The sequence below is a fragment of the Candoia aspera genome, chromosome 3, assembly GCF_035149785.1.
Source record: "Candoia aspera isolate rCanAsp1 chromosome 3, rCanAsp1.hap2, whole genome shotgun sequence".
In the NCBI taxonomy this organism is placed as follows: Eukaryota; Metazoa; Chordata; class Lepidosauria; order Squamata; family Boidae; genus Candoia; species Candoia aspera.
Window position 1 is genome coordinate 199,377,714 of NC_086155.1, and position 10,521 is coordinate 199,388,234.

Here is a 10,521-nt window from a genome sequence, read left to right on the forward strand (position 1 = left end):
ATTTTGTCAAAAGACACCTCTATTTTTTTCTTTATCTTCTTACACAACCCACACACTTATGTGGCTGAAAATGTGTCTCTGTATGTGTGTATGTATGAGAGAGAGAGAGATGAAACATATCCATGGCTATAAATAGACTCTATGTTCAAGACAATATTTTTTCCTCTTTACTAAAACCACTGCTTCCTGCCTTTTCTGCTACAAATTGTCAGCAAACAGGTTATACATCCTTCTACTCTTCTTCATTCTGTCAGGTTCCACCTTCAACACTTAGATTTCACTCTTAATACACCTACTTCCAGGGAACTCCTAGTGACCTCTCACGGAAGCCTAGGGTGCCATGGAACCCTGGTTGAGAAACCCCGATCTATATAGTTCCCACCATGGTGATGTTCAAAAGTCCTTGAAAACCTGGTGGTTTTCCCAGGCCTTGAGCTAGAATGGTTGTTGAGCCCCTGATGTTTTTTCTTTGATGTGTTATATATGGGGTGGTTGGGCTTTTTTGGGCTGGGGGTGGGAGGATGTACATGTTTTTCTCTATTTTATTCTTCTTTACTTTTGGAAGTATAAGCTGTCTAGAGACATTCGGAGTTGGGTGGCCTCTAAATATAAATAAATCAATAAGCTACTAAATAAATATGTATTCCCTCTACCTGAGGCTGCCCTTGAAGATAACTCAGAAGCTACAGCTGATAGACTCCAACTGCCCCCTGCTAATCATCAGAAGCCAGGACAGCAGACCAACCTCAATACTGGAGGGACTAAATTTGCAGCTGGTTGGCTTCCAGGCTGAATACAAAATATTGTTTGTCACCTGAAGTCCTGGATAGCTTGTGGCTTCCCTATGTTTGGAGCCTGTACCTAGGTAGAAGCTGACTGCCCAAGTTGGGGGTTGCCATGTATTCTACAGCTGAGGAACTTAGGGGCACAACCCAAAGGGATCACCATTTTGATTGCAACCCCCTGGCTTTGGAACAGGTCAGAATGTTCCTTTCTCATTATCATTCAAGAGAACAGTAATAAAGCAGATTTTCCACAGGGACTTCAGAGAGGACAGCCCCAATAAGATAGAGATCCTGTGCAAGATTGGCAGATGTTATTGTTGTTGATTATGTTTTATGTTGATTTTAGATGTTTATTGCATACAGTTGGAAGCCACCTAGAAATGAATTATTAGATAATATATAAATGGTTGTATAAATGAACTAATTCATTCATTCATAAGTGTCTTTCAAACAACCTGATGCAGCCTGAATTATTGCCATGGTTACCTACTTCCCCCCCCCTCATACCTGGATACTGTAAGATATAATTTCTTTTAAACAGCAGTGTTAACATGTTTCAAATCAAATAATATGTCTTAATGTTTTAGTTAATTAAAATGCTATCTTGGATAGTATCTGATCTGTTTTCAAGGATTTTAAATTTGAAGTGTTTTACTGCTATCTAACAATCAAAACTGGCATGACAAAGAGCTTCAATCTGTCTTCCAAGTATTTTCAGAGTACAGTGATTGAACACCATCAACAAAGTGCTATCTTAGATAATAACACCCTTAAAAACTACCATTCATGTCTGTTCTTGATAAAATTACTGGCTGTTTAATATTCAAGATACTATCCTAACTAATAGCAACAATAAGGGTATAATTAATGTTCCAATCTTTACAAATCAAATGGTTCCCTTCTATTTATCAGTCATGGTGCTATCCTAAATAACAGAAGTGGTAATAAAATAGAGATGCTCTGATGCAACTAAGTACTAGGTATTCATTCATTCTTTTATTAAAAATCCCTTGGTTGATACCTTTCTATAAGATCAGTATCATGCAAGCAACGTTATTCCCTGTGACACACCATGGAAGCAAAAGCTGGGCATTGAAGTAGCGGAATAGAAAGAGTATTGATGCTTTTGAACTTTGGTGTTGAAAAGAATACCATGGACAGCCAAGCAAATAAACCAATGGATCATCAAACAACCCAGAGTTCTCACTTAAGGCACAAATGACCAGACTCAAATTATCCTACTTTGGACACATTATGAGAAGTCCAAGCTCTCTGGAAATGGCTCTGATGCTGGGAAAGATGGGAGGTAAGAGAAGAAGAGGACAACCAACAGCAAGGTAGACAGACTCAATTACAGTTGTGATGGGTGGACTTTTGGAAGACCTGAAGGACCAAGTTAGGGACAGATCATTATGGAAAACATTTATCTATGTGGTAACTAAGAATCAATACCAACTTGATGGCACATAATCAATCAATATCTCTCTGTTCATTCATTCACTCATCCTTCAAATGAACCAGGTTGCTGATAGCTTGGCTCCTTCCTACTTCCAAGAAGAGGAAGGTCTGCCATTGTGTTCTGTAAAACACAGGAGCCTTCGTATAACTACTGCTCCTAAGGAAGTTAACAATAGTCCTGACTACACTTTCTGCTGGCAAGTCATTCAGACAAACCCAGTGTTGGTTGCCTCTGCTCTCTTCCAGTTTCTGGGGAACTATGGTGGACAAAGTGGTATAAGAACATGCTCTACATAGAGGAGCAAGGAGTCCCAACACTACTGTGGCTCAAAATGGGAGCACAGTCAAACGATAGCCTAGCCAGCAACTTCTGCCGTTTCTTCTCTGCTTTTGAATCTCTAAAGCTTTGAGACACCCTAATGTTCAAAAGCATTAATACTCTTTCTATCCTGCTACTTCAATGCCCAGCTTTTGTTTCCATGGTGTGTCACAGGGAATAACATTGCTTGCATGATACTGATCTTATAGAAAGATATCAGCCAAGGGATTTTTAAAAGCCAAAAGAAAAGAGCCATTAGGAAAGAATTAACAAACAGCAATAGAATTCAGCCTTTCCATTATTATTATTATTATTATTATTATTATTATTATTATTATTATTCAGTAAGTAAATAAGCAAATAAAGAGCTCCCCCTTGAATTGATCATTCTAGGATGTAATCGAACTCTTGGAATGAGCTTTTTCATCCATGTATGGGCCATCTTATCCTAGACCTTCACAACTATTCAGCAGCCTTCTCCTCCTCCAAGGCAATTCTCCGCAAGCCACAAATTCTCTCATGGTCCTAATGAAAACTCGAGAACTGAGCGGGTGTTGGTGCACAGGAGTTCAGACATTATTAATGGTATTACTTGCTCATGCTCATCTAATTCCAGATAAAGCCATCCATTCTGGAGCATCCTCAGGGCAAGGCAACTGCTAGTGACGTGGAGATGCAGCAAAAGTGAGTTGTAGCTGATAGGCAGGGAGACTTTATTGTGCAGGAGGACCCAAAGAGCCTTCAGTGAGAGTGATCCTTCTCATAAATCTGCTAGTTATCTAGCAGATATGAAGCCAGTCTCTGCTAAATACGTGCAGCAGCCTGTGTGCAGTTGTGTATATAGTACATATTGCCCATCAGTTATTCATACTGAGGTGGAAGGAAAATCTATTAGTAAGAGCCTCGTTTATATTGCTCCTGGATGCTTCTTCCTCTTTGGCCAGGCAGTCATTGTGATGCTGATGTGCTTACTTTATCAATCCTGGCCATTTTGCCTGTGTGATACAGATGGTTATTTTCAAGTTCAGGCAAACTAGCAATGCTGGAGAATTGATCTCATCTATAAGGCCACTCTTCAATGGAGTCTGTCTTCCAGTTCTCGTACTGACCATTTGACAATCAATATTTGCCATTTTCTAGGCCAGCACTCCCAATGCTTTGTCCTCCAAATATGCTAGATTTCAATTCCCAGAATTTTAAGGTTGGTCCAGCTCTTAAGAGAGCCGGTTTGGTGTAATGGTGAATGCACCAGGCTAGAAACTGGAAGACCATGAATTTAGATCTGCCTTAGGCATGTAGCCAGCTGGTGACTTTGTGCCAGTCATTCTCTCTCAGCCCAAGGAAGCAGGTAATGGCAAACCACATCCAAAACTCTTGCCAAGAAGACTGCAGGCAGTCCCCAGGAGTCAACACTGACTTGACCAACTCTTAAAGTAAAGCTGTGCAGATCCAGGGGTGAAATCTTCAGGAAAAGCAGGTAGCTCACTGAAAGCACATGTGTTTTGCATGTAGAAAGGTTCCTGTAACTCCAGACAAAGGATCTCAGTGAGCAATGCTCAAAGACATTTCTATGCACTTTGCTAGATGGAGAGAAAGTAATGATCTAGAAAATGATGGGAGAGAGAGAGAGAGATCTTTGTATCTTGAATTTGAAAGAGGTTCAGGACAACCTAAAATAAGAGTTCATCAAGCTTGGGAAACTTCAAAGCCCTTTTCAAGAGTTCAGTTTACATGATTCACATGTCTGGAAAGATATCTAGTATCCCACTGAATGGGAACCAAAAAGGAAAGAAAGGGTAGGAAAGAGAAAGGGAGACAAAAAGAGCAGAGTTGCCTCCAATTGCTTTTGGGTTTATCTCCCCTCACTGCTGACCTCAGCTCTGGCACTCAGCCCCCAACAGATTGCTCCCAAAGAATTTGGTCACCTGGGATAAATCCACTAAACTAATTAGCAGCAACTTTGGACAGACCTAAAATCTGTACATGTCACCTTTGGGGAGCTGCTTAGGCCTACCAGCAATATGTTTTTGTTCTCCCCATTTAATAAGCTGTTGGCTCTAGAAGACACCATTTTTGCACCAAGATTGCCTTCCGCACTGGAGTTGGCCCAGAGTTTGGCCTGGAGGAGTAATACAGTAGAATAGGGCAGAACAGATCAACCAAAGTCAAGTGGAGAACTGCCAAATCTCATGGGCCTAAGCCCTTTTGCCTCCATGACCCTAATCAAGGCTTCAGATAGGATCCTTCCAAAGACTTGTGACTCTCCAATATCCCATGCCATTGCTGCTTTGTATCCTACTCTCTTCTTTTGTCACCATTAAAAGATCTGTTGACGACTTATCAAGGCCAACAGCAAGTTTCTTGCAAGTAGACGTTTGTAGACGTATTCAGCTATGTTCTTGCAAGCTAGCCTTCAAAGCTGATGGTCTCCCACTCTTAGCTCTCTAACACACAGAATGGGAATAAAACCTACCCCATAAAGAAAACCAGTCTGCACATTGAGAAACATTCTGTCAAGTCTGCACAGGCTGTGATCTGGTGTAGGAAGCAAAACATACTTGCCACGTGGACTTAAACTAAAGGGGGTATGTTTTTTGAGCCCAAGGGGCCTTATTCCACCAAAAATAAATGACCATGGGCTGCATTCCTGTGATCAATGGTCTTGGAGGAAAAATGGATGACTCAGAGCACATCCAAAGAGAAAGAAATGAGGTGCCTAAGAGGAGCTCTGCTCTAATTCCATAAAACTTGCAAGTCTCAAAATCTGAAATTTCAGTGATCTTATATGAGATCTCTCAAGGTCTTATTGATCTTGCTTGAGAATATCAAGATTTCATTCCCAAACACAAAAATCTATGAATTTTCATAAGATGCTGGTTGTTGTGCAGGTTGATTCTGGCCATCTTGCACAAGATTTTTGAAGGTACATGAAGCCCAGAAAGGAGACTGACTCCTGACTTGATCCACACCAATTCCTTGACTTACACACTGCTCAGCTGATCACTGGAAAATTGCAGTAGGCTGTGAAGAAATAAGAAATAGCAATTGATAGAATGCTGGAAACACCCATATTTTCTCAATTACAATTTTGTCAATTGGGCAATGAGACCTGGGGAGAATATTCCTTTGGGACCTGACTGGGACTATATACTTAAAGTGACTGAAGACAGGTACCCTCTAAATCATCATCATCGTCATCATCGTCATCGTCATCGTCATTGTCATCGTCATCATCCTTGTGGGAATTATACACTTGCTCCTGACTTAGCCTGAATAAGAATCTAATCTGCCTTTTTGCATTAATAAAATGCCTGCAAGGTTTAATTCACTGCAGAACTCCTTTTGCATGTAAAGCAGTATCATGCAGAAAGACATCCTGCATTTTTCCTATCAGTTTTCATTCAATTGGATGAAAGAAGATTTGCTTTCAAAATTCCTTCCAAAAGAGAAGAACATTTGAGAATCATTCTCTTCAGTAGCATGTGGTGTCTTTGCACTTATTTCCTTTGGAAAAGGTCAAAGCGTGTGTGTGATTTCCCATTTTTCACTGTCTAACCATCTCTTCCGTGCCTGTGTTTTGCCTTTTCTACTGATCAAACAAAAGATACTGGAGTCAAGAGCAGGTTTTTCTGAAGTTTGCTTTCCTTCAGAAGTTCCAAGTTCCCAAAAACTTCAGTGAATCTAGAATTGCAAGATATACAGGTAACCGCAAGTAATTGAATGCTAATAGAAGATCACAGGCATGTTTAATCAGTCAATAACATCCATAACTCCATATATTAAGGTCCGTAGATTGGGAAGTATGAACATCTAGGTTGATTTCAGAATAACAGAAAGATGTGCACAGGTTACAAAAAAAAAAAAAAATCAAGCAATAACACCGTCCATTGGCTCCAACAATTAACACCAGCAAATGAGATTTAAAAGAAAATCTCCAGAGCCCTGAGAATAGGGTAGAAAAACAGAAGCATCTTTCACAAAAGAATTGTTCTGAGAAATGAAAGACAGATTTCAGTACATTAGGTAAATGTCAGTGAAGGATTTCATTTTTTTATTCCCTATTGTAGTCAAGAAAGTACATTGTGAGCTGCTGTGGCACATTGGCAGAAAATTATACATTTTTCCAAGCATAACTTTAATCAAAAGAACATGCTCTGTTGCCTTTAAGTGGGCGGCATAAAATAAATCAATGCATCGTGCATAAACAGCAGAATTTTTAGTGATGTTCATGAGGGGGTGGTCTTTGGCTTGAGAATGTGGATGTTATCAGTGTGTTCTCATTTTTTATTGTGATGGGGTGGAAACATTGAAGTTAAGACAGTCCAGAAGATCTTCCTTCTCTTGGTATTTCAATGTGTCCTTCTTCTCCTTCCATGGAGCAGCTGTGTCTTTGTGTGACACAACATGAACACTGTGCAATTCAGGCACCAATTCACTCAGGAGGACAAGGTGAGATCTTGGCATCATACTGAGTATTAAACATCTTTAGACATGCATTTTGCATGATGACAGGAAATTACAGGATGTGAAAACTGCAGATGACCAATTTGGCAAGTAGAGATTCCACTCCTTTTACTGTAGGAGAGCCTTTTCAAGGACCAAGGAAGAATATGGTTATGAGGACCAATTTATCTGCAGCAAGAGAAGTCTCCTTGATGGATTCACCAGGGAATAAATCAGACAGAAAGAAAGGAGAGAGTTATACTGGATAAGGCGGCCTTGGCTGGAAGGATTTGAAAAGTCAAACATGTTCAAGGTGCTTTCATAAAGAATATTTTTTCCCATTGTGATGCTTCTTAGAAGCTACAGGGTTATATCAGATTTTTGTTAGGAAAACTAGATAGCATAAATATAACTCCAGGAAGAACTAGATTACATAAGCCTGTTAGCAAGTAGGTATATTTGGATTCATACACACTGGACAATGTAATTCCACTTCTCCCTTCCCATAAAATATACACAAAGAGGCACAAATGACTGTTTTAAGCTGATGTACATATGAATCAGTGCCAGGGAACTGCCATTTTATTGTATTTTATTTTATGCTATTTTATTTTCATGTAGGTTGACAACATCACCTTTCTCTAGGGCAGAGGTGGACAAGCCCTGACCCATATGCGATCCACCCTTGGCACCCCACTTATGATCCCCAGAGCACACCAAGTTCTGTGGCAAAGTGGCTAAATTTGAGTGGCACGTTTTTCTACTCAAAAATCTCATACTACAGGTGGGAAAGGCAGCCACAGACTCAGCAAGGTGAACCCTGTCTCCCTCTTCCCTTAAAGAGATTTTTGGCCCCATCTCCACTAGTGCTATTGCATCATCTGACAAGCATCCCAACTCCCCCAGGTTGGAAGGAAAATTGGAGAGTGGTCCCTCGATGAAAATTATATCACCCACCTGTGCTTTAGAGCTAGGGAGAGGTTGGTAGACCCTAGAAAATTTAAATGACAGCTAATGAATCCAGCTTCCCAAAGATGCTCTAGGTGGCATGCAGGAAACTCAACAGTTACTGGACATTCTAGAAATGAACTTGAACTTTTTCTGTTCAGGAAAGACCGCAGCACTGGACCATCCAAGCGGTTGAGAGATGCTTTCAGCCAGCAAGACTACTTGGGCTCTGGTGAAAAATCTAGATCACCTCAAGCTGTTCATTTGATTCCTCATTTGATAGCCCAATTCAAAATGACTAAAATCAGACTTCCCAGAACTGGAAACAGCATATGTACATTGCTTCCATCTTGTCGGGATTCAGCTTCTGATTACTAGCCTTCAGTCACCCAATTATTGAACCACGTCAACCATTCCATGCCTAGGCAGCCTGATTTCTAGAGAGGGAGGGAGGGAGGGAGAGATACTAGGTCCATGTAAAACTTCAAAGGAGCACTTTGCTTCAACAATGCCTTGAGTGAGATGCCTCCTTCAAGTTGAGTTCAACCCCTCATGATTTCATGGACACATCCATGCAGTTTTCTTAGCAACAGTACAGATGTAAGAGTTGGTTCTCCCCCAGTTCAGTAAGAAATAATATAACAGCAATTTGATGGTCACAAAAGCAACAGATAGTTGGAGATAAGCCGACACCCTGAAAAGAGGAAACCAGGTGGTCTGTACATAGGGTGGAAGAGTGAAATGCAAGAGGATTTGAACGTTGCTTCTTATCTAGTACATGTTCCTGAATCACAGCAGTTGTTGTAGTTCTTTGCTTAGGACTTCCTACTTCCCTAACTAAATAGTACGTATTGTTAGAGTTTGGATTTCTTATGACCTTGCCTAAATGGTTCATTCCTGCCAGGGGGTAAAGCCTAACATGGAAATACAGTAGTTTGCTCTTACTTTCTCCCAAGACATTTTTCAGCTTTCCAGTCTAATTTACAGCTGTGCTATTTCTTTGCAGTGTCCCTTCTAAGTGTGAAACCGGTCCAACCCTCCTTAGCTTCCAAGCTAGGATAAAGGCAAGAACAGAAGCATCATAGTTCCCTTGCCATTTCTAAAACACAAAGCAAAGTTACTGCAATGCTTCAAACTCCACTCTCCAACCACCTCCTCCAGCAGTTAAGAGCACTGAAAGAAATCCTATGTATGCACAACTCATGTGCAAAAGCCTCTTCTGACTCCTGAGAATGTTAGAAGCAGCACTGGAGCAATATCAAGACAAACAGAGCCACTTCCATGGAGGAGGACACCTCATCAGGATCAATTCACAGTCCAGAAGCAGTGCAGAGCTTTCAAAAATGTATCCCCAAACTTTTTCAAAATGAGACCAGTTGGAGCATCCTCGACTGATTTATTGATTATGTGCCATCAGATCAGTATCTATTCTTAGCTACTGCATAGATAGATTTTCTCCATGTGTTATGGATATTCATCAGGCCAGAAGATTAGTTCTTAAGAACCTTGGTCAGAGATCCGCCATATACTCTAGCTTCATGAGACCAACACTCTGTTTGAAGGCATCTTCTGAATGAGAGTAATAATTCCAAAGTTGCCCCTCTGGGTTGGTGGCAGGTAGCAGATGGACAAGCCAATGAAAGACTGGGGTACCATCTTCCCTATAGCTAGTCCTCGACTTACAACCACAACTGGGACCAGAACTTCCATCACCAAGCAAGGTGGTAGTTAAGCAAATCATGCCTGACTTTATGACCTTTTTTGCCCATGGTTGTTAAGTGAATCACATGGTGATTAAGTAATCTGGCTTCTTCCATTGATTTTGCTTGTTGGAAGCCGGCTGGGAAGGTCGCAAATGGTGATCATGTGACCCCAGGATGCTGCAACTGTTGTAAATACATGCAGGTTGCCAATTGCCTGCATTTTGATCACGTGACCTCAGGGATGCTGTGACAGTTGTGAGTGTGAGTACCGGTCATAAGTCACCTTTTCAGTGCCATCATAACTTTGAATGGTTGCTAAACGGTCATAAGTCGAGGACTACCTGCACCATGCTATGTTTTCCACTGTTACAGCAATTGCAGTAACTGCTTCTTAAGTTGTATAAAATAACACGGGCAAAATAGCATGTAACTCTGTGCCTCCTTCCTTCCTTCCTTCCTTCCTTCCTTCCTTCCTTCCTTCCTTCCTTCCTTCCTTCCTTCCTTCCTTCCTTCCCTCAGCACAATCCTCTCTCTGTTTCAGCCACCCACCAACTAATAGGGCAGCTTAACAAAAGGTTACAAATCACAGAAGGGAAGTGGGAGGGGGAGGGGGAGGGAGGGGGAGAAGGACAGAGGAGCTCTTTTTCTTCTCTTTCCCTCTCTCTCTCTCTCTCTGTCTTTCCAGAGAAGGAAATTCTATAATTACACCAAGTGACATCACCAGGAAGGGGACCATTTGCTCATTCTCTGGAACATGACAAAAGTGAAGAGTTAAATCCAGCCCTTGCCACTTGTCAGATCTGGCACACTCCAGCCAACAGCTGGTGGAGACGACTAATGAGGCCCCTGCTTCACTCGGAGAGCA